The 27,428-nt window shown below is 45.9% G+C and overlaps 1 protein-coding gene across 11 annotated transcripts in view; it reads right to left on the bottom strand.

Moving 5' to 3' along the window:
• NCOR2 (nuclear receptor corepressor 2) overlaps positions 1 to 27,428 on the bottom strand; it is a 1,233,371-nt gene that overhangs the window by 566,782 nt on the left and 639,161 nt on the right. The window lies entirely within an intron of this gene.

Below are 27,428 nucleotides of genomic sequence, written 5' to 3'. Positions count from 1 at the left end.
GACACACAGTGTCGGGAAGCCCAGGGTTTAAGCCTAACGCACCCGGGCTGTGTTCAGTTAGCAAGGCTGCATCCTCTTACAAGGGGTGTGGTCCTAAAGCGATACCAAAAGGGATGATGGAGGGAGCGTTGGAGCAAATCAAACACTCACTCCCAGTCAACCGATCTGTGTTTAATCCATCATCATTCTTTAGCTCACTCCACCACCCCAGTTCAGACATGGCTATATGCAAATCAGTCTGACCCTGTGCCTCATGGGAACAGTCCAGCCCGAACTGCCAAGCCAGGTCTTCCCTGGACCGGAAACAAGCATCCTGGGAACAGTTTCTGGCTAATCAGCTGCCTTCAGCCAGGCTAGCTTGAATCCAGTGGCAAAGTGAGCAAGGCACCCACGTCTGGGCATACCCTGCCAACTTCGGGCGAACAAAGCGATACCAAAGGGTATCCTAAAGCCTGGCAGGCTTTAAAGGACCAGGACTGAAGAAAATTAAGTCCAGCAAGAGATGTGACAGCAAGCACATGCGCACTAGAACGTGTTTCTGCAAAAAAGGCCAGACTACCTCCACGAGCGACAATGCTGCTAGCATTTCTAGACGAATATAACTAATGAAACAAGATCTGAGGAAATAAAAAGGGGCAGAGCCCCGTAGCCCATTAAAAGGACCGCCACTTCTTCCAAGGCTCATCTGGAACATGGTGACAGAGGTACCAGCTTGAGCACAAGGAAAACAATCTTTCACAACCTCTTCAACCATTCTACCCATATAAGGACACTAATATATTTCTCTCAACCTAGCATTATTCCAATTCCTTCCCAAACGTCCCTCATGGGATAAATTAACATGTTTTTGTCAGATAGCAACAGGTGGAATTCACATGTTATCTCTACATTCTTCACCATCCAACAAATACAGTTCATCCTTTACAACACCGTAGTCCTTAACATGAACGACCACACCATTATTTACAGGCCAAGCACACACTTTATAATCCTTGATCATTTTGTACTCCATATCCACTGCCATGGCCGACTGCCAATCTTCTGTATTTACTACATCTGCCTGCACACACAGGATGGGTTCCTGAGACACTGCCATGATATCACCAGCAGAAAGTTCCTCGGACTGCAATTGGTGACTGGCAATCTGGATACACAATCTGCCACTTTGTTTTTTTAAACCTCACAAATACTGTACCTCGAAATTGAACTCACTGAAACCTTACATCTACCTACCAATCCTAGGGTTGATTACTAAAATATCCTTAAATGAGAAAACTGGCAATGGTTTATGATCACTCCTTAACACAAATGTAGGGCTCGAAAATTTCACTCGACCGCTAGCATAGTCGAGCTAAATTTAACAAGGTCGAGCTGTTTTTAGGTCTTACTCGCCCTTTCTGGCGAGTAGGAAAACAAACCAACTTTTGTCCTCTGTCTGTGAAAAAGGAGCAAATGTGACAAGATAACATGATTTAGACATTTTTATTGCTCACAAAGTTAATGAGCAATAAAGATGCCTTTAAATCTTGTTATCTTGTCGCATTTGCTTCACTTTCAGAGACGGAGGTCAAGTAGGTTGCAGTTAGGTCGAGGACATTTTTTAAGGTACTAGTCCTGCAGGACTAGTACCATTCTTGTTTTTTTCAAGCCCTGAAATGGTATGCCCCAGAGGAAGAATTTAAACTTTTGTACTGTCAAGCTGCATGCCAACGCCTCACACTCCATCACTGAATACATAACTTCAGCTCCACTAAGAGCTTGCGGCAAAAGCGGTATCCTTCTCTCCCCCCACAATCAACAGTGAAAACTGCTCCCCAACCCTTCAAACTAGCATCAATGGTCACAACAGTCTTCCTCAGCACATTGAAATGTTCTTCAGTTGGCATACAGCTCAGTTGATCATTTATCTGCTTGAAAGCTACTGCACAATCCTCGGCCCATAACAAATTTTGCTCCCTTCTTCAAAAGAGACCTTAAAGAATAAACCAAAAATGCAAAGCCATTGCTGAATTTAGAACAATATTCTGCTAGACCTAGGAAGGGCCCCAATTGTTCAATGTTCTGAGGAACAGACGCCTCAACAATATATTCAGCAAGATCCTGTTTGGCGCTGAATCCATCACCTGATATAGTATGGCCCAAATATTTTTCTGTGTCTACCCTGAAATTACATTGCTCCCTTTCAACAGTCAAACCACTTAACTGCAGTCTGCGAGGAACTTCCATCAATGGGTCATCAGGTTCACTTCTGTCCTGTCCTGGGTTTAAAATATCATCCTGAAAAAAGCTGACCCTATGCACATCCTACAAAAACATTTTCATTATTCTTCTAAAGCAAGCAGCAGCAGACGCCAGCCCAAAAGGCATCCTCATGAATCAGTTCGCCCTACAAGGGTTACAAATGAGGGCAAAGGTTTCGACTCCTCACACAGAGCAACTTGATGGTACGCTGATGATCGGTCCATAATTCTAAAAACATGTACATCATTCACAACAGATTGTTCTCGGAAATATTTTACAGGGGTTCTCTATCACCCCAAACACGTTTTACAGGTCTCACAGGTCAACACACATACAAATGCTTTGCCAACCATCCCTTGGTACCTCTACAACAGGCACAAACCCCTCCGAGCAGTCGCGCTCCTCAATAACACCAAATCTCTTCAATCGAACTTTCAATGGTTCCAACATCGTTTGACACAACAGGGCAACTGTAGAATCCTCGATGGCCGTACACGGCACTCCTAAGCAAAGCGCAACACATATGCGTTTGTGAATTGGTCCGGAATATTACAGAGATATTGAGCAAGTGATTTATAATAAGTTTGGAGATTTGGACTAACTTTGAAGTAGAATTTTACATCAGCACTAGGATACCGCCAGACAGGGGACTATCCAGCCATACCAAGCCCAATGTGTGGGTAAAACGCGTTGGCTGTACTGAAAAATGTGCATGTGTAGTGCCAAGAAATGAATTAAAGAAACTAAGAATACAAAAAATAAATAACGCCTTGGTCGCCGTGATTACGTTGTCTTGTGGACTATCCCAAAGATACTGTTTGAATATCTCCATTTATGTGCCTTTCCAATCTGTGTTCACATGGTTCCAACACAAGGAGAGGTACCTTCCTATTTTTATGTACAACATGTGTAGCTCCATTTTAAGAACAATCTTGCGCTAAAAATCCCGTAACAAGCACCACTTATCACCAAAAGCATCAAGAAAAGGTTTAACATCATCTTCACCCTCACTGATATGTGAAATCATAATGACTTGATGAGGAGCATTCAGATTTATTGTAATTCCTAAATCTCGTTGGCGACGCCAACCCAGCAAATTGACACCTCTCTTGACAACATAAACCTTCCCATAAGTTTCTCTCCCCTTGAAATGAATTCTCCTAGATGCATAGCCAATTAGATGAACAGTTTTACCACCATATTTCGCAGGATTTATGCCAGGTTGCCTCAGATTATTTTACTAATTGCCAAAAATATTCTCCCAATTTTCATCACCTAGGAGAGTAAAAGGTTAACCTTAGTCGGATATTAATATCTTTACCATCAAGCATGATTGCACACTCTGACATTTTAATACGCCCTACATCACACACTCTTTTATCCACCGTCAATATTTACATCGGTCACTTGGAAATTAACTTTCCTTGAATAGTATGGGGTATCTTCTACCGGTCGTACAGTAACATTCTCACTCTTAGCTCTTTCATCACTAATTTTATATACTCTTGCTTAATGACCACATTTCCTACAAGAGGATTGCCTTGCCATACAATTTACACTATTCGGTCCATGGTTGCTGCTTCCACACCTGAAACATCTGTACTTATTAAGGTTTCACTTGAGAAAATCACTAGGGGCCAGATGTATCTAGGCTTTTGCGACTTGCAAAGGCCGAAATTCGCAGACTTTCGGCCTTTGCGACTCGCAAACGGCCTTTTAGCATTTTTTGGTATGTATTAAATAATCGCAATTTAAGGAATAGCCAAAAATTGTGATTCCTTATTTTGCCATAGCATTTAAGGAATAGCAATTTTTGCGATTCCTTAAATGATATGTATGTAACATTTTGTAATTGCGAATTTGTGTTAAGAAATCGCAAATTAACACCAACATGTAGTTGGTGGTAATTTGCGATTTCTTTTAAAAATGCCCTCTTTGGTAATTGTGAGGGTGGCATGTGACACACATACATGCCCATAGGGCTTGTATGTGTGCCACATGCACACACGTAAATTTCAGGGGTGCAGCAGGGTGTCTTTGAGACACCCCTACACCCTTGAAATAATTCTCAAATTGCGATTAGCAAATTGCGAATTCGCAATTTGAGAATTATTGCACTATCATTCCTATGAGCCTCCTGGCCCATAGGAATGCATTGGAAATTATTCTGTATTTGCGAATTCGCAAAATGCGTATTCGCAAATAAATAATAATAAGGAATCGCTAAAAAAATAGCGATTTTGTACATACATTCCATTTTGCGAATTCTAAATAGCGATTCACAAAAAATCGCTATTTAGAATTCGCAAAACGGAATCTTGATACATCTGCCCCTAGGTTTCTCCAACTTCACTTCCCCAGGACACTCTTTTACCCTAGAGACATCATATGGATCATCAGACGATTATAATTTTTCTTCTCCTTCACCCATTCAGTGGTATGCTCCATTCCTTCAATGATGGCAATCGCTTCTTTCAAATCTGAATTCTGTAGTTTTTCTTGTACTCATGTCCTATTAGTACAACGCACAAGCGAGTCACTTTTAAGTAAGTCAGTGAGATTACCACACTCACAGATTCTGGCTAAATTCCTCACAGATGCCTCATAGTTCCTAACCTTCTCAGTTTTCGCCGGTCAAAGTGAAAAGAACTTCTGTCTCTCGAAGACTACACTGATGTAAGTATCAAATGTAGCTCAAGCATTAACACTGATATATCAAAAATATCACTTGGTCACCATCTCCTCACCCTACAAGAATTTCTTTCAAAATATCATATGTATTCCTTTCTTCAATTCTTAAATCAAGTAAGAGAGCTCCTGGTTTCCAAAGTGCCGAAAAAAATCTATCCCCCCAATTGCCACTAAGAGTCAGAGTTTTTTCACCTCTTTCAAGAAAGAAGTGGTTGACCAGCATCATTAAAAAACAGGATAGGTTGGTGACATGTTGGTAGCTGGTATAATCCAAAAAGTTTACAAGGAGGAGAACTTGACAAAACAAGAAACTAAAATAATAGATCAAAACAATGAATTATAATAACAGATTAACACAACAAAATTGCTTCTCCTTTGCTTGAAAGAGTCAGAACTTCCGATAAATAACCTTCACAGCAGTTAAACAATACAGGTCCAAATGAGAATTTCAACTGTCTTAAATTAGAAGACGGTTAGTGTAAGCAACAACTGCCACCATAGAAAAGCAAGTCAACTATCATGAATGGTAAATTCAACCGTCAATCCAGCATAACTCAGACCCTGGTACACACATGGCGACCAACACCAGCAAAAAATGCTGATTGACAATGCATGAAGTGGAGCACAATTGCATAAAAGCTGCTGGACACTGTGGTGAATAGCGCAGCTCTACATTTCCCCCATTTTAAAATGGCTGCTGACATAACATGTGCGTGAAGAGCGGTACTCAGAAGTGAGGAAGGTAGTCAGGGTTGGCTTTAGAGCTGGTGGCACCTGGTGCGACAATCATCTTTGGTGCCCCCACCCCCATGACTTCCTCCTCGGTTTCTCTCACTACCACCGGGCAAAAGTGCCCCTCATCTCTCCAATCATAAGTTATTGCTAAACACAGCACCCTTCCTGAGATCAGCGCCCCCCTCCACAAGGCAGTGCCCAATGCAGCCGCACCTGTCGCACTGCCCTAAAGCCGGCCCTTGAGGTAGTCTGGTCAGAATGGGAGCCAAATAGACAATGAAGCATTTGAGTATGCCTCTGTGGTAATTGAGACAGGGGATAAGACCCTGGTGGCAAGGTACGGATCAGCTGGCCTTTACCCAACTAGAGGCCTCGTGAGACAAGAAGGTGCACCAGAGGGACCCAGAAGAGTGCCAAATATTTGCATTATGGCCTTCTTAAAGGCAGAATCACAGATGACCCAGAGCGCATCGGGACCAACTGCGCAATCGGCTTCTCAATCGGTCATCTGAAGCAAGATCAAGCGGCACTTTAACACACTTGCACCTTCTCTTTAGGTTAGGTAAAAAAAAATGGTGGGAAATGGCTGTGTCAAGCTTTGCTTTCTTAGGTTTCTTCTTAGTCTTTGACTTGGACTTACCTGAAGACTTAGATTGCGACAAGGACCTCTTGCGAGAGCATCCATGGGAGACGGTTAATATCCTCGACTTGGATTGAGTTCATGACTTATGCAAGGTCAGTGACTTCTTCCTGTGTTTGGCGATGTACAGCTTTGCCTCACTGTCCCAGAAGGCCATCGGGTGCATGATGGCGCAATCATCGCACAACTTTGTGCCCCCCAAGTCATAACACCAAAGGTACACCTTTTGCAGGTGACCATCATTTGATTTCTGCAGTCGGGGCATGGGCTGGAAGCCGATAGTTCTCAGCGAGGTCATCACTCCCCTGCACAATGGATTCGATATGTGGAAGCCGTCAAAACGCCAACGTCATTGGGAGAGGAGCTCCAGATCCACGTTCGAAGGGGTGCAGAAAGAAAGGAACAGCCGGCGTTCAGGGGCGGTGCTTATGTGTGGACTCACTCACTCACTTTTAGGGCGGAAGAAAGCCAATGCTTAGTTGCACAGGCTCACCTAGCAGCATGCAGGAGCCCTGCTATGGAATGTTTCTGGATCCAACCAGAAACATGGAGAATAGTGCAAAGGTGAGGAATCTATGGTCAGGAGTATCCATCAGAACAGCAGAATATCAATCCTGCTTCAATAAAGACAAATTGAAAAATACAACAAAAAGAGCAGGTAGAGGAGAGTGGGTAATCTCTGCTGTGATAAAAATTACACGGTCGAAAGAAAGTCCACATCCTGTCCAAAACATGGATGTAACGTGCACCAATGCTTTTATTTTTCAAAATATTCTATAGAACCTTCTAGGTAGAGCCACAAAATAACTATTCATAGATTAGAGTTCGGAGAGAGTTCGAAAAGATATCACCTGAGCACCAATTCACCTCAGCCAGGCAATCCACACTGCTTTCTTCAAAGGAGAGTAATTATTTCAGGAATTGCTGCCGATGGGTGATTATTAACTGAGGGTTGCATCAGAATAAGGTCATTAGCTCATCCGTTTAGCTATTATCCCCATTCAAGGGGCATAGGATATAGTCACATTAGGGCAAATGGTCAAATTTCGCCCCATCATTGTGAGTATTGGAACTATCTAATTCAGAGGCCCCTGTCCCCCCATTAGCCCTGCTCAATAACTCCCTAGCCACTGGGGAGGTCCCGTGCTCCTTCAAACAGGCAGCTGTAATACCTATCCTTAAAAAAACTAATGCTGATCCCTCTATCTTAAGCAATTACCGACCCATCTCCCTCCTTCCCTATCTGGGAAAAATCTTGGAGACATATGTCACCCGCTGTCTGAGCACCTTTATTGAGGACTCCTCCTTCCTGGATGCCCAACAAGCGGGCTTTAGACCCCTCCACTCATGGATGCCCTTAGGAAAGGTGCCGATAAAAACATCTCACAGGCCCTTGTCCTTCTGGACCTGTCGGCGGCCTTTGACACAGTCGATCATACAATTTTGATCGACCGTGTCAACAATGCCGGCATCCAGGGGGTGGCCCTCGATTGGCTCAGATCCTTCCTGGACCACCGGACTCAGGCGGTGCACCTGTCTACTTTCTCTGCACCCTACTCGTCTTTAACCTGCGGGGTCCCCCAGGGCTCCGCGCTATCACCCTTATTGTTTAATTTGTATCTACAGCCCCTCTTAGCCTCTCTCCGTAATACCCGGTCACTATTTTCAACTATGCGGGCGATCTTCAGTTAATTTTTCCCATTGACCCTCTTCCCTCCTCCCGTTCCAACTTTCAGTCTACCATGCTTGGCATCGCAGAGTGGATGTTTCATAGCCAATTGAAACTGAACCCCACAAAAACTGAGCTGGTACTGGTGGGGGGTCCCACTAATCCGTGGAATTCCACTTTCTGGCCTTCATCTCTGGGGGCGCCACCTAGTCCTGTTAGCACTGTGAAGAGTCTGGGGGTGGTCATCTCTGGCGACCTCTCTATGAGGCCACAAATCAACGCAGTCACCTCATCCTGTTTTTTCCATCTAAGGAGGATCCGTAAAATCAGCAGGTTCCTCACCAGAGATGTCCTGATTCTTGTCATCCTAGCTCTTATTACCTCCAGACTCGACTATGCTAACACTCTGTATGTCGAGATTCCAGCATTCCATCTTCACAGGCTACAACTGGTGCAGAATCAGGCAGCCCGCCTGATCTTCCACCAGCCGAAACACCAGCACGTCACCCCCCTTCTGCGTAGCCTCCATTGGCTCCCTGTTACCAAACGCTGCACTTTCAAGCTTGGATGTACTATCTTCAAAGCCCTATCAGATCTAGCCCCTGCCTTTATCTCCTCTTGCCTGACACGTTATGTTCCACACAGAGATCTCCGCTCAGCATCTCTTAATTTACTTGTCGTTCCCAAAACCAGACGGAAAAAGCATGGAGGTCTGAGTTTTTCTGTCATGGCCCCCACCACTTGGAACTCCCTCCCAACTGCACTTCGTCACTGTCCCAGCTACGATTGTTTTCGCAGACTGTTAAAAACCCTTCTGTTTCATTCAGCATTTGAGTAAATCCTCCGCCCAAGTTTCCGTTTTTGTCAGGAGCGCCATGAAACCGCTTGGTGAACGTGCGCGGTAAAAAATGCTTTTAACATAACATAACATAACAGAGGTCCCATTGAAAGTGCTCAGAGTAGAAATCAGCACTTTTCCCAGTGTCAGTCGATACACTTTATTACGGTCAACAGACCATAAAAGTGCAATGTGCATATATACAGATTAATAAATAGTGCTCCTAGGGCGTATCTACAGACAGAGAAATAGATTCTTTAAGGCTATTCTGTCCATCCGCAGGTTTCCTCGACTGCAAACACTGGATGATTTTAAATGCTCCATGGGCTGCTGATGTGCAGACGACTGAAGGAGTCTGGATTCTTTTCCACTTAGTTTGGTTCCTTTCTCCTTGTTGTGGCCTTCCAAAATGCATGAGTGTTTGTTGATGCAATGAGTCGGCACAGACCCAGCAGAAACAAGCGGGCTCTTGTGTACATGGAACCAAAGAGAACCGTGTTTGCCAAGGAACAGCTGTACTTCTGGGCCATACACACCAAACACTAGATACATTGGAAACTACCTGCATCTCTCCAACAGCTTAAAGTTAAGTGCAGCAGATGTTTTCTTGCATTTGGTTTTTGCTCTGAGGGCCATGGTGAGGAGGAATGCATGTGCAAGCAAATAACAGAACTCGCTAGTGGTGCAAGAGACCGTCCCCGTTGGGTGGTGGACAAGGTATGAAGGTCCTCATTCAGTCCGCTTTTAACTTGCCATACCCCAGGGCAGTCCATAGAGTGAGTAGTGAATTCATGACCTTTGGATGTTCACAATGTCTGAAAGGACAGAATTTTTGGATGAACAAGGTAGCAAAAATCTCTGTTCTCCCAGGGCTGACTTGGGCTGTAGTAACCGGTACAAAAGGGGGTGGTGATGGAAGTCCGGTCCTCGGAAGCTTGTTTCCAGTCCAGGGAAGGCATGGCTTGGCAGTTCGGGCTGGACTGTTCCCATGAGGCACAGGGTCAGACTGATTTGCATATAGCCATGTCTGAACTGGGGTGGCAGAGTGGGCTAAAGAACGGCGATGGATTAAACCCAGATCGTTTGACTGGGTGCGAGTGTTTGATTGGTTCAGATGCTCCGTCCATCACCACCCCCTTTTGTACCGCTTTTGGGCTGTAGTAACCAGCAGACTCAAACACACTCCACTAGCTGGGGCCGACATTCAGAGAGAGGGATTTAGGAGTTGTCCAGGGCAGTTACAGGCTATTATTATTTCAGATTAAGGGCCTCTTGCTGGAGGTAGAGAACCGAGGTGAATAGATGGGGGTTGTGGGACAGGAGGGGAGGCGAAATGACTAGACACAGGCCATCAGAAAGAAAGTTTACTTGAGACATATAGAAGGCGTTTTCACAACCCTCACGCGTTAGAGAAGAGCTGAATTAAGATTAAACTCCCAAATCGGTGCCATGCTGCTGTCCAGGCTGAAATAATGGAAACAGTGCAAGTCTCCCTTCATCACATTGTCTACTTTCAACTTTTCAACGATTAATGGAAGTGGAAGGTGTCTGGGAGGAAATTCGAGAAGGTCAGCAGAGTGCTAGTTATGCAAACTATAAAGAGCAAGGGTCTCTGGGATATAAGAAACCCTTTTGGCTCGCATGAAGGAGCGAGGACCGAAGGATAACATGAGGCAGGCGGACTCATGCTTACATGTCAGAGCAGCAGTCTACCACGCTCTTTGTTCTCACCCTCTCATGTGTAGGGTGATCGTCTTGAAAGGGTTTTAGGCACAACCAGCGCCGGACTGGCCATAGCGGGCACCGGGCAATCCCCCAATGCGCGGCACGGTCGGGCCGGTTTTTGACCCCTGGGGGGCGTTTTTGCTACAGAGCCACAGCAAAGAGCTCGACGGTACCCCCAACCCCCCACCCCCCACCCCCTTCCCCGGGTGGGGAGGGGGGGCCGGCCGAGCACTTTGCCAGGGCCGGTTGTGGTTCTTTGTCCGGCCCTGGGCACAACCCATCTATGACTTGCACAACTAGTGCTCATCCGTCTTTGGGAGTCTTTGGGAGTGCGAGAGGTTCTCGGGGCATGAAACTCAGCTCATAATTTGGGCTTCCTTAGCCTAGCAGGGGTAGGTGAAGTCTGTGCCTTTTAAAGAGTGTTTATTTTCTGCTAAGGTTGTCCTCCTTACTTGCTCCTCCACTTACTTCCTCCTTCATGGGGTGTATTTGATTGTTCAGTATCAGGCAAAATCCTGGTCTTGAGAAAAAATGAAACAAAAGAAAAAAGTGCATGACTGCCGCTCACGTCATCAATTCCAATTCCTGCCCATTTGGCATCCTTTGACTCATTCAACAGAATCTCGGCTGGTCACTGGTACCATATGGATTACCAGGGCCTACTCGGATTACCTCCCTTTTTAGCTGTGCACATAAACAGCATCCCACATTTCCTAGGCTGGTGCTGTGTAACTACCAGCATAGTTTAATCCATACTGCATCAATAGCTTGTTTGCCGATCTCTTCGATACCCTCACCCAGCACACTACCAGGCGCTGCGTCCCGTAGCACGATAACCCCACCTCATTGTGCATCACTCACCACGTGGAAATACTTTCCACATAGGCTCAAACAAAAACAGTACCCTCCCAATCACACACCCTATGAAGTATCATTTGCTATCCATGTGGCTAAGTGCTTCAGTGCCCCTCACATAGGGATATTAAGTGCAATACAAATGCAACATTACAATACAATGCTGTCCTGCACATACCCCATTCAAACAACCTCACTTCCCCTTCTCTGGCAACACAGGCCTCCTGTCGAAGGATCCTTAGGGAAGAGCACACTGGGCATCTGATGAAAGTCCGAATTGCTCCAGTGAATGCTCATCAGTGCTTTATGTTTAGTGAAAGTTTTAATTAAGATGTAGCGTAGAGCCACTGGCATTAATTTCGATTGATCAAGGAATAGCCTGTGATAAGAAAAGTATTGATAGCACTTCAGTGCAATACATTTAACAGCTAAGTCACAAGAGCCCTTCTGAAATAGCAAACACTCTTTCCCTGTTTATATGCTGGCTAGTTTTAACACAACAAATTAACCCCTCCCCTGCTGGTGACGGAACCACTCCGTCATCAGTCGTGGTCGCGCTGTGCTGATGACGGAGCGGTTCCGTCACGGCCCGCTCAGCACGCCTGCGTGGCTCAGATTCCGCGCCTGCGCTGAGCATTCCATTGAGCGGGCGGGGCTGTGACGGAACCGCTCCGTCATGAGCACAACCGCGGCTGGTGATGGAGCGGTTCCATCACCAGCATGGACCCGCCGCGCGGCAGCCCTGCCCCCCTTAGCATTGCGACGGAATAGCCGCCGCAGTGAAGGGGTTAATATGGGTGCACACCTAACTGGATTTTTATCCAGTATGTATCCCGTGAAGACCCAGAAGATCTACATCCAACTCTACGGTGTAATGACTCCTATGTATTTTAGTTTTTAAAGTTTTATATAGCGCGAACTAGACCGGAGACATCGGGTATAAGAGCGCTTTACATGAGCACCAGTTTCGTTACAGATGGACACATTAATTTCTGTTAGGCATGGGGAGATTACGTGATTTGCCCAGAATCACAGGATGTCGAGCGTCATTGCCGAGACTTGAACCCTGTTCCCCAGCTTCGAGGTCGACCGCTCTAGCTGTGAGGCTACATCCTCATTCTGCTCAGTACCATCTTTCTAAACCATACATGCTACTTCGTGTCAGAAAGAATAGTCGAGCAACTTTGCAGCCATCTATAACATTTATGCTCCACAGCTGGCATTAACTCCACAGCTGTAGTTTTGGAAGTTTTCTACCAGGACACTGACTCTACTGTTCTAATTTGGAAGGTTTCAACTAAGAAGGCCTAGAGAGATCCCACATATTCAAATCTCAGAACTCGCCAACTTGATGCTGACACAATGGATTGGCTTTGAAATCTGCCCTTTTAAGTCCATTTGTTCCTAAAGCTTTTGAAATGTTCTCTAAATTCCTTTGACAGAGACAGTGAAAGAGGCTCTTGGAGTAAATTTGGTCTCTGGTCAACTCAACTATCGCCTAATAGATGTTCTTGAACAAGAGGGCAAAAGCAACAAGGTGGCAGAGGTCCTTCCTCCAGATACAGAACCATCTAGGAGATGTAGGGGTCTTCAGAATGACACGTCAATGTTCAGAACACAGACAGCTCTCTGTTGAAAGTTTGATGACACTTGAGAAGAATGGAAAGATGCTGTGTGTAGCCTTGAACATTATTGGATGTCAGCACCTTCTTTGGTGCAGAGAAGTACATTTACAGCGGCCAACCATCCTTCCTGCGAGAGATTATACACAAGACGACCCTGGACTCCACCACAACTAGCAAAGCACCCACTCCTGGGGATTTCAGGGGTCAGCGTTGTTAACTTTGTGGTTTAATGCGTATGTTAGCCCACTGTAAATTATCAATGGAATATTTGGACATCAGTATGCTGATACAACAATGATCAAAATTGTACTGCATGATAGCCCAGAAGCTATTACGCAAACTCTCTCAGATTGGCAGTGCCGGACCCCGGCACGCAGCATTTTATTTTCTTTCAAAGGGCAAAACAGTCTTGCCAGAGAACCTTCAACTGTTTGCCAACTACGCCCAATGCCTACATTTAGTGGGCATCACTCTTTGAGTGGTACCCCTCCCCTAAAATTTTTCCTCAGTTAACATAGATCTGTATTAGATGTGTAGCACAATTCACGTGTCCATTTATACCTCTAAAATGGGTGTATGTTGTTGCTGATTCTGGTTGTTACCGTTTTTCGTGCTTTTCATGTACAGTTTTCTCCTGCATATGGTGTTATTACACTCAAATTAAAAAATAAATGCCATCCAGCAATATGCTAAGTTAGCCAAAATAAAGCCAGAGACGGTAGATTCTGCTCTCCAGAGAGTGGTGTCTGCTAGGGGGAGATACCGTCCACCTCAGATGGCTCCTATCAGGTGGGAGAGTTTCCTTGTAGGGGGGAGTCCTGCTCGGGGGGATCCTGGCTGTGTCAGGCAATGAGGACATTCCGAGGCGATCGGACGGGTACGAAAGTGACCCTTCAGCATTATCCAACCAGGGGGAAAGTTATTGACATTTTAGGAAAGGTCCCAGCCAAAGGCAGATACTGACTTCATGAGATGAAACTTGCCAGTAAATGGGCTCACCTCCCGGGAGGGCTGCCTGCTGCGGGAGACGACAACATGCGGAGTTGATCTCATGAGATGGACTTTCCCGAGTAAGATACTGAGCTCAAGACGAACTCCCTCAGGAGAGGACTTCTTCCACTGGACATACTGACCAGGAGACAAACAGACCTCATGGCATGAGCCCTACCAGGAGACATACAGACCCCATGAGATGAGCCCTACCAGGAGACATACAGACCCCATGAGATGAGCCCTAGGAAGAGACATACAGACCCCATGAGATGAGCCCTACCAGGAGACGTACAGACCTCATGAGATGAGCCCTACCAGGAGACATACAGACCTCATGAGATGAGCCCTACCAGGAGACATACAGACCTCATGAGATGAGCCCCAGGAAGAGACATACAGACCCCATGAGATGAGCCCTACCAGGAGACATACAGACCTCATGAGATGAGCCCTACCAGGAGACATACAGACCTCATGCGATGAGCCCTACCAGGAGACATACAGACCTCATGCGATGAGCCCTACCAGGAGACATACAGACCTGTTGAGATGAGCCCTACCAGGAGACATACAGACCCCATGAGATGAGCCCTACCAGGAGACATACAGACCTACTGCGATGAGCCCTACCAGGAGACATAACGACCTGTTGAGATTAGCCCTACCAGGAGACATACAGACCACATGGGATGAGCCCTAGGAGGAGACATACAGACCTCATGAGATGAGCCCTAGGAAGAGACATACAGACCCCATGAGATAAGCCCTACCAGGAGACATACAGACCTCATGCGATGAGCCCTACCAGGAGAAATACAGACCGCATGAGATGGGCCCTAACAGGAGATATACAGACCTCATGAGATGAGCCCTAGGAAGAAACATACAGACCCCATGAGATAAGCCCTACCAGGAGACATACAGACCTCATGCGATGAGCCCTACCAGGAGACATACAGACCGCATGAGATGAGCCCTACCAGGAGACATACAGACCTCATGCGATGAGCCCTAGGAAGAGACATACAGACCCCATGAGATAAGCCCTACCATGAGACATACAGACCTCATGAGATGAGCCCTACCATGAGACATACAGACCTCATGAGATGAGCCCTACCAGGAGACATACAGACCTCATGAGATGAGCCCTACCAGGAGACATACAGACCTCATGAGATGAGCCCCACCAGGAGACATACAGACCTCATGCGATGAGCCCTACCAGGAGACATACAGACCGCATGAGATGAGCCCTACCAGGAGACATACAGGCCGCATGCGATGAGCCCTACCAGGAGACATACAGACCTCATGCGATGAGCCCTACCAGGAGACATACAGACCGCATGAGATGAGCCCTACCAGGAGACATACAGACCTCATGAGATGAGCCCTAGGAAGAGACATACAGACCTCATGCAATGAGCCCTACCAGGAGACATACAGACCGCATGAGATGAGCCCTACCAGGAGACATACAGACCTCATGCAATGAGCCCTACCAGGAGACATACAGACCTCATGAGATGAGCCCTACCAGGAGACATACAGACCGCATGAGATAAGCCCTACCAGGAGACATACAGACCTCATGCAATGAGCCCTAGGAAGAGACATACAGACCCCATGAGATGAGCCCTACCAGGAGACATACAGACCTCATGCGATGAGCCCTACCATGAGATGAGCCCTACCAGGAGACATACAGACCGCATGAGATGAGCCCTACCAGGAGACATACAGACCCCATGAGATAAGCCCTGCGAGGGGACATACAGACCGCATGCGATGAGCCCTAGGAAGAGACATACAGACCTCATGAGATAAGCACTGCGAGGAGACAAAGTGACCCTAATAACAGAAGTCCTTCAAGGGAACATAATGACCTCATGAGATAAACCACGCCAGATGAGATACTGATCTCATGAGCATGAAAAAGCGGAATCCTGCCCTCAGGCGAGGAGTCCTTCCAGTGGACACACGGATATCATGAGATGAGTCCTGCCATGGGAAACGGACCACAAGCAGAGGAGCCATGCCAGGTGAGAAACTGACCTCATGAAACTTGCCGTGCCAGGAGACGCACTGACCTCATGAGCCGAGCCCTGCCAAGGGATGCGGAGCTCCAGACAAGGATACAAAATACAGATCTATGTTGTGAGAGCCCTCGAGCGGGCTCTAAATGCCTTCGCTATTAGACACAAAGAGGTCCTCTTTGGAGAGAAGCTATGAGGTCATCCCGCCCGGAGCAGGCTTCGCGTATAAACAGGACATCAAGCTGCGCCAAGCGCGGTTTCTGTTCAAGGCTCGCATTTCCTTCAGTGTGTATCTTGGCACCCACCACGCCAGTACACCAAATCCCACAAAAGGATGACAACTGCCTTTTCAAACTCTCTCATTTAGCAAAAATGTGGACCAATGGAGGATCTCTTATGTGGAGCAGATTTCTCCCAATTTAATTTGTATTCATGCACAAGCAGCTGGCATTGAGTAAGAGTCCCACCATCGACAACCTTTTGAACACAATGTTCAAACATAAATGAGATACACACAGAACTAGGTCGTCGCAAAACAAAATCGAGGGGTTGGAACATTAACTGTCCGGTGAAAGGGTGGGTATGTAGTCCAAACGATATAAAGACCGATCACAAGGAGCAGCTTAGCCGACTGCATGGAGAAGGCAAACTAAATGTTCACACCCGGCAGGCCACCCACAGGAACAGAGGAATAAATTAACTTCTGTCTATAGAGGAGCAGGAGATGAATTGTCAAAATGTAACGCATGGATAGGTGGATGGATTAGCGTCTAAATAAATATATGCACTGGCAGATCGGCACATGACTAGGGCCCGGTGTGAAATGTCGGTCTAAGGGGGCAGCATCAGTGTCAGATAGTCCAGATATTCAAGAAATCATTTACAAAGTCACTACTAGTCATCCTGAACATATGGTATAGGTTTGGCCTTCCTGGTTATATATTGGATACCCCTGAACTTAACGGTAAGCAGATGATGGTGGAGTGAACCCTGCCAGGGGACATACTGACCTCATGAGATGTGTCCTGCCACAGAAAACACAGACCTCATTAGATGCACCTTGCCAGGAGAAAAAGTGACTTCATGTGAGGAGCACTGTCATGGGGACATGCTGGCCTTACAAGATGAACCCTGAGGGGCTAAATACTGTCCTCATTGGGGGAAGAGGAGATAGCCTTCTGGCTAGAGAGGTCGACTTTGAAGCTGGGAAACCGAGTTCGAGTCTCGGCAACAACACTCAACATCCTGTGATTCTGGGCAAATCACTTAATCTCCCAGTGCCTAACAAAAAGCAATCTGTAACGAAACTGGTGCACATGTAAAGCGCTCTGATACCCAATGCCCCGGGTCTAGTTTGCACAATATAAAACGCTCTCTCTCCAAAAAAAAGAGGAGTACTTCGAATGGGCAGAATGGCATCATGAGGCGAGACATTGAAACTAGACCTCAAAGAGATGAGCCATGCCAGCTGAGATACTGACTTCACCAGATTTGCTCTGGCAGGGGATATACTCACATCATGAGATGAGCCCTGCCAGGGACATACTGAACTTATGAGATGAGTCAAGCCAGGTGAGATGCTGATCTCATGAGATGCCCATGCCAGGTGAGATACTGATCTCATGAGATGAACCATGTCAGGTGAGATACTGATTTCATGAGATGAACCAGGTGAGATACTGATCTCATGAGATGAACCATGCCAGGTGAGATACTGATCTCATGAGATGAACCATGCCAGGTGAGATACTGGTTTCATGAGATGAACCAGGTGAGATACTGATCTCATGAGATGAACCATGCCAGGTGAGATACTGATTTCATGAGATGAACCATGCCAGGTGAGATACTGATTTCATGAGATGAACCAGGTGAGATACTGATCTCATGAGATGAACCATGCCAGGTGAGATACTGATTTCATGGGATGAACCATGCCAGGTGAGATACTTATCTCCAGAGATGAACTCAGAGAGGCAAAACAGTTCTCAGGCGAGGAGTCCACCCAGTGGATAAACTTGCATCATGGGAGGAGACTGCTACGGGAAACAAACCTTAAGGAGATGAGCCATGCCAGGTGAGATCATGACCTCGTGTGATTTGCTCTGCCGGGTGACACAGACCTCAAGAGACAAGCCCTGCAAAGAGATGCCAAGCTTCGAGAAGTGCTCAAAGTTCAGATCTCTGTTGATAGAAGACTTAAGTGCCCTATAAATGCATGTGCTCTTAGACTCCGAAACATCCTTTTTAGAGGGAAGCTATGAAATCTTCCCCCTCGGAGCAGACTCCGCCTATAAACAGGTCCTTTGGTGAGTACAAGCACAGAGGTTGAGATACAGTGATAAAGGTATGCCTATACCGGGGTATGCACATGCAGATTTCCTGAAGTAGGAGTGAATGGATGGCTTACTACAAAAACAAAACAAGGGTTTTCTAGTACAATAAAAGTCCTACCAGTTCGAGATAAACTACAGAACTCCACTAATATTCTGTTCTTTATGTCAATGCAGGAGTTGGGCTAGATTAGCCGATACTGCAGAGTGACATCAGGATACAATCTAATTAAATCACTGGTCCTCGAGTGCAGAATCCTGAGGGACGTCAATACTTTGAGAGAAAGCTCAAGTGGACTTGGGTTTTCCACCACTGAAAACCGGCAATGGTTATTCTATTGAACGTATGTCTTCGGGATCATGAGTTTAGACCTGTGTTGCTGCTTTATGGGTAGAAAGAAAGAGGAAATTGTAATTTGTAAAGGAATTTATAAAGCGCCGGAATCACCCCCGAAGGGGTATCTCCGCGCTGCAGAGAAGACAAAGTACAGGTTAAGCACAAATCAGTCCCGGAATAATTCAGTCTTCAGGAGTTTCCTGAATCGGAGAAGACTGGGGTATTTGCGCAGGTCCTCGGGTAGAGTGTTCCAATATTGTGGAGTAAGGTGTGCGGAAGTTCTGCCTCCAGCTTGTGATTTCCTGTAGCGGGGGACCACAAGCAACCCTTTCCCTTCGGATCTAAAGAGGCTGCTCGGACGGTAAGGTTTCATTTTGTCTGCCAAATAGCTGGGACACCTACCATAAATTGATTTATGTGCAAGGCAGCAGAGTTTAAATGTAATTCTCTGGTGACTAGAAAGCTAGTGAAGCGGTCTCAGAAGACGCCTAGAGGGGGTGCGCGGGGGCATTTTGAGAGCCAGACGTGCGGCAACATTCTGAACTACCTGCAATCTACTCAAGAGAGATTTGTTTGCAGATGCTAGAAGAGCATTGCAATAATCAAGTCGGACGATAACCAAAGCTTGAATCAGGGTTCGGCTGACTGATAAGGGCAGCCACTGGAACACTCTGCGCAAGAGACTCAGAGGGTGGTAGCAGGTCCCTATTGTGGTCATGACTTCAACTTTCATGGTCAGAGTTATCCAAACGGACCCCTACATTTTTTGCCGCAAGAGAAGGAATAGGAGCCGGGCCTAACACTGTGGGCCACCAATTTGGGGACCAAATGGATTGAGCAGAGGCAAACAAAAGGATCTCCGTCTTAGATGCATTAAGCTGAAGGAAGTTTTCTGTCATCCAGCCAGATATGGCCAGCATGCCGTCCGCGAGGGTTGATCAACTAATTCTGTATCCTTATCAAAAGACAGCAGTAGGTGTGTGTCGTTAGCATAAGAATAGTGAGTAGAACCATATTCCCTATTAATCTTGGCAAGGGTGGCCACATAAACATAAAACAATGTAGGGCTCAAACAAGAGCCCTAAGGCACCCCCTTAGAAAGCTTCAAAGTATGGGAACAAAATGGACCCTAATTAATCGTCTGAGTGCGCTGATCCAAAAAACTAGCAAGCCACTTGAGTGCCTGACCCTGCAGACCAGATTCTCCCAATTGGTCAATCAGCTTCTGGTGAGAGAACGTATCAAAGGCTGCTGTCAGATCCAATAACACCAGCAACACTGCCTTGTTGTTATCCAGAGACATTCTAAGATAATTTGTGACACCAATGAGAGTGGTTTCTGTAGAGTGATGGGGTCTGTATTCAGACTGGGAGGGGTCAAGGGTTCCTTTAGAATCAAGGTAACCCATCAGCTGGGTGTTGATGTACCCATCCACCATTTTGCTCACAAGCGGCAAGAGCGAAATAGGGCTATTGTTAGCAATCACCTCAGTGGGTATCTGGGCTTTTTTCTTAATAGGCAGCACCTGAGCAGTCTTACATTCAAGTGGGAGTACCCCCTCAATCAAAAAAGTGTTAAGGATGTCGCAAAAAGCGGGGGACAGGAGAGGGGCAAGTAAGGCAAACACATTTGCTGGCATAACATCAAGTGGAGAAACTGATATCACCGTTCTCAACATGGCTTCTGCCTGGGATATCTGTATCGCATTGAAGTGTTGAAAGCCAGTCACAGACAATCTCAAGGTACATGGCAGAAAATTAGAGGAATCCAAGGAATTCGAGACCTGGGGAAATTGATCATAGATTAAATAAAAGTTTTCATCAAAGTAGTTAGCTATGTTCTCACATAGTACTTGGAGAGGGGTTATTTGTACATTACAAGCGGTAGGGTTGGTGAAAGTGTTGAGCATTTTGTAAAGTTCCTTGGTTGAGTTGCCCGCTTGATTGAGCTTTAAAATAACATGGGCTTTCGGTGCCTTTCTTAGATTCTTATGGTAGGAGGCAAGAGCTTTTTTAAAGTTACATTTCTCCATTTCCATATGGGTTTTACACCAACACCAATCACCGTTTCAGAATCAAAATTAGATCTCAAAATATAGCCACAGGGATGGGGTTCAAATATTGCATGCCCCAACAAAGGAACTATGCTTTTCACAGGTCCTCTTAGCCATTTGACTCATTCTCCAATTTCCCATCTTGCAGTGTCCTATCGCCTACTCACCTTGTGCCACTTTCATGTTAATGATTTCTAGTACTCCCTTACACACGTTAAACTTTGTCCTAGTCCCTTCCTGATAGGGTTTTTCATAAGATTCACTACCACTAGTCTTCATATCTCCCGCATCCCGTTTTCCTCTTTCTATCTAGTCCTTTATCTCATCTTGTCCATTCGGCTCATGCCCTCCCCCTTGGCCACTAAGTCTTTGTCCTAAGCTTGCTCCATCAGTCCTTGTACCATCAGTACTTCCTTTTTTGTCTAGGCCTCATTCTTCTCTCTTGGCCGCCCAACCTTCCTGTTTCCATTTAATTAATTTCTATTTGGATCTCATCCAGGGCTATTCCTCAATACTCTTTCCTGCAGTTAGTTCTCACTCTTCTGTTACCCATCCAGCTCTTCTCCTTACTTTGTTACTCCTCACTTTTGGTGCCCATTTAGACCTCACTGATTTTTTGGCCCATTAGCCCTCCCTCTTTCTTCCTTCAGGTAGTTCTCACACTTTTTTCTGTTTAGTCGTGCTTGCCTCTCCCGCGTTCGTTCTCATTTGTTTTTTTCCTTCTAGTCTCATTCTTCTCCATTACGCCTGGTACTTCATTTTCCCATTAGTCCTCCTTTTTCTCTTTCTCCTCTTTTATTCGCCCACCCATTCTCATATATCTGAGTTGCCTCTGCCTCTGGACCTAGAATCAGCATTTGGCTCACAGCATCCTGCAATAACTCATGGAGTACCACCACTTTGTTACTGTGGAGTACCAAATCCAGGCAGTGCTTCTATCTTTGTCTTCAGGCATGAAACAAAAGGACTCTCGCCCCAGGACAACTCGCCTAAGGATTTGCCTGCAGTCCTGGTGGGACAGGAATGTCGCTGAATGGTTTTTCGAGAATACACTCCTGTACTGAGCTACCCAACTACAAAAATCCACAGAATTTCTGCCATTTTTAGAGCCAATGTTGCCTCATAATCATGCGTGCACGCTGAGACTTTGTATCTAATGAAGACTCTGGGCAGGCTCTGTGGTCTGTATGGGGGGGAACATCCTTTACAAGGCGGATGTTACACCGCAGTTCCCTTACGACGCAACTTGTAACAACGAATTGCGCTGGGGGCTCTCCAGGATAGTAAATAGTTTAATTTACTATCCAACTCCGTCCCTATTATCCATGGGGACTGGAGTTGGAATAGTAAATTAAACTATTCACTATCCAGCCCCCAACAACGCAAGTCGTGGTAACGACTTGCGTTGTAAAACATGCGTCGTAAAGTACTGCGATGTAAAACATTGCGTTGTAACGACGTACATCCCTGTATGGGCACAGCAAGCATTCCTTCCTCTTGCATGGAACCATGTTCCATGAATTGCTTCATAGCACTTAGCAATATTGGTAACATATCGTTTCTGAATCACTATTACCAGACAGGCCATTTTCCTATACATTGTAATAAGCAAGAAGCCTACCCGCTTCGCTTTCCAAAGTCCTGCGAAGTGCCTTGACTGGACCCTTGCTAACATCCAGAGTGTGCCGAACGTGTGCAATGAGTATCAGATGACTGGTGTTAACCAGTGTGTCTTGCAAGTGTGTGGCTATGGGGTCACTAGGATACATTTTGAATTTCCCTGGGCAAAACATGGCACAAGGCAAGGGCTGAACAACTGCCTCACAGGAGAGCAAAGTGTATCGATGACATTACGGAAGCTTTTGTGAAGTACCACAAATTAAAGTGTGGAAGGAGGGAGACAGGACTGCCTATAGAAAAGTAGCAGTGGCCTGTCTTATTGTTCCCTGCCGAGCACTCCCATTAGAATGGATAGAAGGTGTGGGAAAGCGGTCTCCTCTGTTGTGCAGTGGTAACCATTCTGCCAGGGTCTGTCTTTTGTTTCTCCGAAAGCTGTTTACTCCAAAAGGTTGATGGATGTCAAGTGCAAGGGTTTCACTCCTTAGCACAGTCTGCTGCCTTGCCATCACTTGAAGGCAAATATTTCTGCTCTGAAGAGGCAGATACACAAACTGAGCAAACAGCCTCAGACTACTTCCCAAACACAGACACTGGCACCAAAATTTGCCTGTCTGGAAAACGACTGTTGGAGTGAGCTTGAAACGTAATCAATCGAAGTTACTGTTACTGACCGAAGAAGTGACTCTACACAGTGAGTCAGCGAAACTCTTGAGATCCAAGGCTGGTGTGACCAATAGACGATCTCCTGGAGAAGGGACATCACCAAAAAGTCTTCAACTACTTGCTGGAGGACAGCTTTGAGTCTGACTTGGAAAATAGTCTACATGGTCTGCTGAGAGAGGCATCAAGGTCATCTCTGTAGGAGGGAGTCGTAAGAAGGAGTCTGCTTCCAGGTAAATCCCATCTTCGGTGACCTGGAAGACTGGATTGTGCTGAAGAGGAGACTGGCTGCTAGGAGGCCACAGGAGTCGACGCCAGTGCTGAATGGTCTTTGTGCATCACCCTGTCTGAGCACGGCGTTCTGACCTACAAGCTGCAAGACCCATTACTGCCCTTGGTCACAACTAATCCAGAAGAGACACCTCAGGAACCGACTCGAGTGCTGCATCGAGTTTCCTTGCATCCCAATGTCTGAGTCTGGCTTGCTAAGCTGAAGATCTCAAGCCTGACTGCTGTCCATGGTCGCCTTCAACCAGAAGGGAACATAGTAGGAGCAGACCAGAGTACTTCTCCCTGCCTCCTCTCTGTGGACCTGGCAAGCTGAGAGAACTAAAAGAAGCATGACCACCTTCCTCGGTCTTCCTCAGGTGGAGCCCATAGGAACTGTGGTGCCTGCTGTTGCCTCCTCTGATCTTTTACTTGGGCAGACCCACTAAAGACTCACCAGTAACCTGCTTAAGTTTGGGCTTGAAGTAACCCACAAATATTGGAGCCGTCTCTGATTAACGTACATAACATCTGCAGCACCACTGAGTAGACCGCAACCAGCAAGAAACACGCAATTTCTAACCACTAAGAAACGGAATATCATCAATAGAGTGCCCTGTGGGTCATAGTAACCTGCACACACTTTCCACTGAGTCTTACTGTAATTTGCCTTCATAGATCACTACTGCCTTACCACTAGCCCGTTTTTTGTATTACGTAGTAGGTTTAATAAAGTACCCTTCATTTTTAGGTCTCGCCTACCGATTCAGCGCATGCGCTGCTCGCGTAAGCGAGACTTATAGTCACCAGGTAGCTAGCGAAGTAGGACACGAGAGGTGCACGAGCTTGCCAAACCCATAGGAGACAATGGCTGCTTGCGCGCTTTAAGAGACACGCGCTGTGAACATGCGCGTCTCTTCTCATCCACCACGCTTTCACTTTCGCTCACGGCTTTCTTTATTCAGCCGGGGCTCTGCGTCGAGGGCCAGGCTGAAAACCACTAATCTACGAGGAAGGTAAGTCTGAAAGTTTTTCACTGCCAACTTCTTAGAGGTTCCTAGCAGGGGGGCCTTCCCATGTGCCACCTCGGCAGCAGCTCTAACAGCGAGTGATGCTTTGCTGCACAAGTAAAGTGACATTTGTGAAAAGCACACAGCTGTAAGGCACTCTTTCTGAGCTGCCACGGCAGCGACGCGCTAGCAGGGCGAGGCGCTTATCTTCAAGTTCAGCTGGGCTGGCGCTTATCTTCAAGTTCAGCTGAGCTGGGAGGGGCATCTCTGTGGTGTACGTGGCGCAGGGACGGGAGTGGCAACTGCCACTGAGCGGGCCGCTGAGGACTTGGGGCACCTGTGTTGTGAGCGTGGGGCTCCGAGGGGCAGCTGAATGTGGGGGTGGGGGTGGGGCTGTGCTCGTGTGTATTTACTGAGCCGTATCTCGGGTCACCTGGAAGAAGCCGAGCATGTGTAAATATTCAGACGCCCTTCGCTTCCAGTGTAACGTGAACCTGTCATTCTGCTGATGGAAATGTCTAGTCTGACGCAGGGCTCCTCCCCGACTCCCCAGAGGCACGCGACAAGGCAAGGTTTCAACCCTGTCATTAAGCACTAGTCTTTGAGGGGGCTGGCATCTAATGTCATGCTGTGCGCTGTTTAACTCACTCATGTATATGTAATTGTGATGTGTGAATAGTTCTGCTGTATCACTCTACAAGCACACATTACTGATTATTTCATAAGCGTTTCGTCTTGCAATATGCAGTTGTTAGGACACGTGCACACAAGATACTAAGCCAGAAATGTCAGCAAAGATATTACAATACAGCCGAACAGTTGAATGCCTGAATGGGTTTTGTAAACTTCCCAACTCTTAATTGAATGAGTAAGAATCCCCTTGACTATTGTGTTTTTAGAATGGTTTATTTATACTTGATAAAATCAAATGTAGATTTTCATTGACTCTTTATATAGGTGTACAGTCCTACTGAGCAGACACGTGTTTCGCTTTGGCCAGACAAGGCATCAGACTTTTTCTGTAGCTTGGCCACTAGAAAGGAGGCCAAAGTGTTTGGCAGTTGTTGTGTTTAGGTTTTATTAAAGTATTATTTTGTCTTTGTTCTGTAATACAGGTCTGCAATTACGGTTGTCTTCAGATTCTGCATTTTCCTTTAGGAGGTTGTTTCTTCATAACGTAGTTTCTCACTTTGCTGAATTATTCACTTTCTTATGCAGTCAACCACTCTAACTCACCCACTTTACAGTATACACTCACTCATATGCAGTCAGACACTCACTCCTTCACTCACCCATTTACTCGCTAAACCACTCTAAATCATGCACCCTCTAACTCAGTGGTTCTTAATATTTTCTGGACCAGCACTTAATTATAACTAGAACCTCCCCACTAAATCACTATCGGAATCTGGGGACTTTCACTGAGTCATTACTGAAAGCAGCGGTCCCTGGTCTAACCATTTTATGATGGTTTGAATCTCTAAAAATGACACAAGAAAAACAGAAACAAGCTTTCATCAAACAAATACACAAATGAAATATTTTATTGAATTCACAAAGAAATATATATAAAATTAAATTTTAATTAGAAGGTTGGAGTTTATCTAAATTCAGTTGAGCCCACTCATTGTCCATTGTTTATTCTATTTGATGCACGTGCACTGGTCCCACAAATCAATCGGAGATACTAGCTTCATTTCTAGCCACCAATTTCAAAATTCCTTCACATTTACAAAACATTTAAAAATGTTCAATTATACATTTTGCTTTATTTATTTATATACACTTCATTAATCTGCTAATATTATTTAACTTTCGAAGTTGTGCATAACCACTCGGGTAGGTTTCGTGGTCCCCCAGGGTTCCTAGGACCTCGTGTTAAGAAGCACTGCTCTAACTCACTGACTGATTGTTTGGCATTCTGACTCACACCCCCCTCAGTCATACTTCTATGCATGTACTCACTCATTCAGTTGCTCACTTACACATTTACTCACAGTGCTTGCTAAATTGCCAATAGACCAACAGATTTCAGAACCACTAACTCAAACAATACTTTAAGACTTGTTCATATTTTGTGTCTTTCAAGGCAGATAATTTAAAATATACTTAAATCAGTCTTGTGTATATGCAACAGACCGATTGTATCCAATAGAGGTTCAGGGTGGGTTTGATGTATTTACCTTGCTCATCATTCAGTCACTTTCTTGCCAAATTTCAGTTCTCTGCTCCTGAATTCATTACTTTCCTCCCTATTCTTCTTCTTGTCCTACAGGAGGAGCATTTTCGATTCATTGCGTTTTGATTGGTTGTTAAGTTGTATCCTTTTACTGCTGGTGTCAGAACTTGTGTTGCCGTGCACGTGTCACTATTTTCCCTTCTTCATTATGTTGCCTCTTGCTCCCTCTCCATTCCCACCTTCGTGATGTCTTTATTAAACAAGCATTTGCAAAAAACCTTGGAGTCTGGTTTAACAATGACCTCAGATTCGAGGATCATTTAAAAAAACTCACTGGGATCTGCTTCTCCACACTTAAAACATTACGCAGGTTCTTCCCTCTCCTCCCGAGAGAGGCCAAGGAGACTGTCATTCGCGCCCTTATATTATCCAGATTGGATTACGCGAATGGCCTCTTCTGTGGCCTACCAGCCTACCTGATTCATCGTCTCCAAGTTATTCAAAATGCCGCTGTGCGGCTTTTGTTTAACATACCCAAAAGCTCCAGTGTCCGCCACCCTCTTCGTGCCCTCCATTGGCTTCCAGTTGCTCATAGGATTTCATTCAAAATCCTCGTCCTCGCTTATCGAGCTGTCCATCAAACCGGCCCAGTCTATTTGAGGAAAAGATTTTCCCTCTATGTTCCCAACCGACCTCTCAGATCAACTAATCTGCACCAAATGACTGTACCAAAGTTTAAATACAGCAGGCTTGGTGGCCAATCCATCTCTGTCAGAGCTGCGAGAGCCTGGAACACCCTTCCTCTCCATCTGAGAACAGCCCCATCCATTACTGTGTTTAAGAAAGGACTGAAGACCCACCTCTTTAACATCACTGTATAGGGTCTCACTCCTATCTTTACACTGGAATCACTCTGCT

Source organism: Lissotriton vulgaris, chromosome 11 (assembly GCF_964263255.1).
Source record: "Lissotriton vulgaris chromosome 11, aLisVul1.2, whole genome shotgun sequence".
In the NCBI taxonomy this organism is placed as follows: Eukaryota; Metazoa; Chordata; class Amphibia; order Caudata; family Salamandridae; genus Lissotriton; species Lissotriton vulgaris.
The sequence above is the reverse complement of the archived record's forward strand: the minus strand, read 5'-3'. Positions and strand labels throughout refer to the sequence as shown.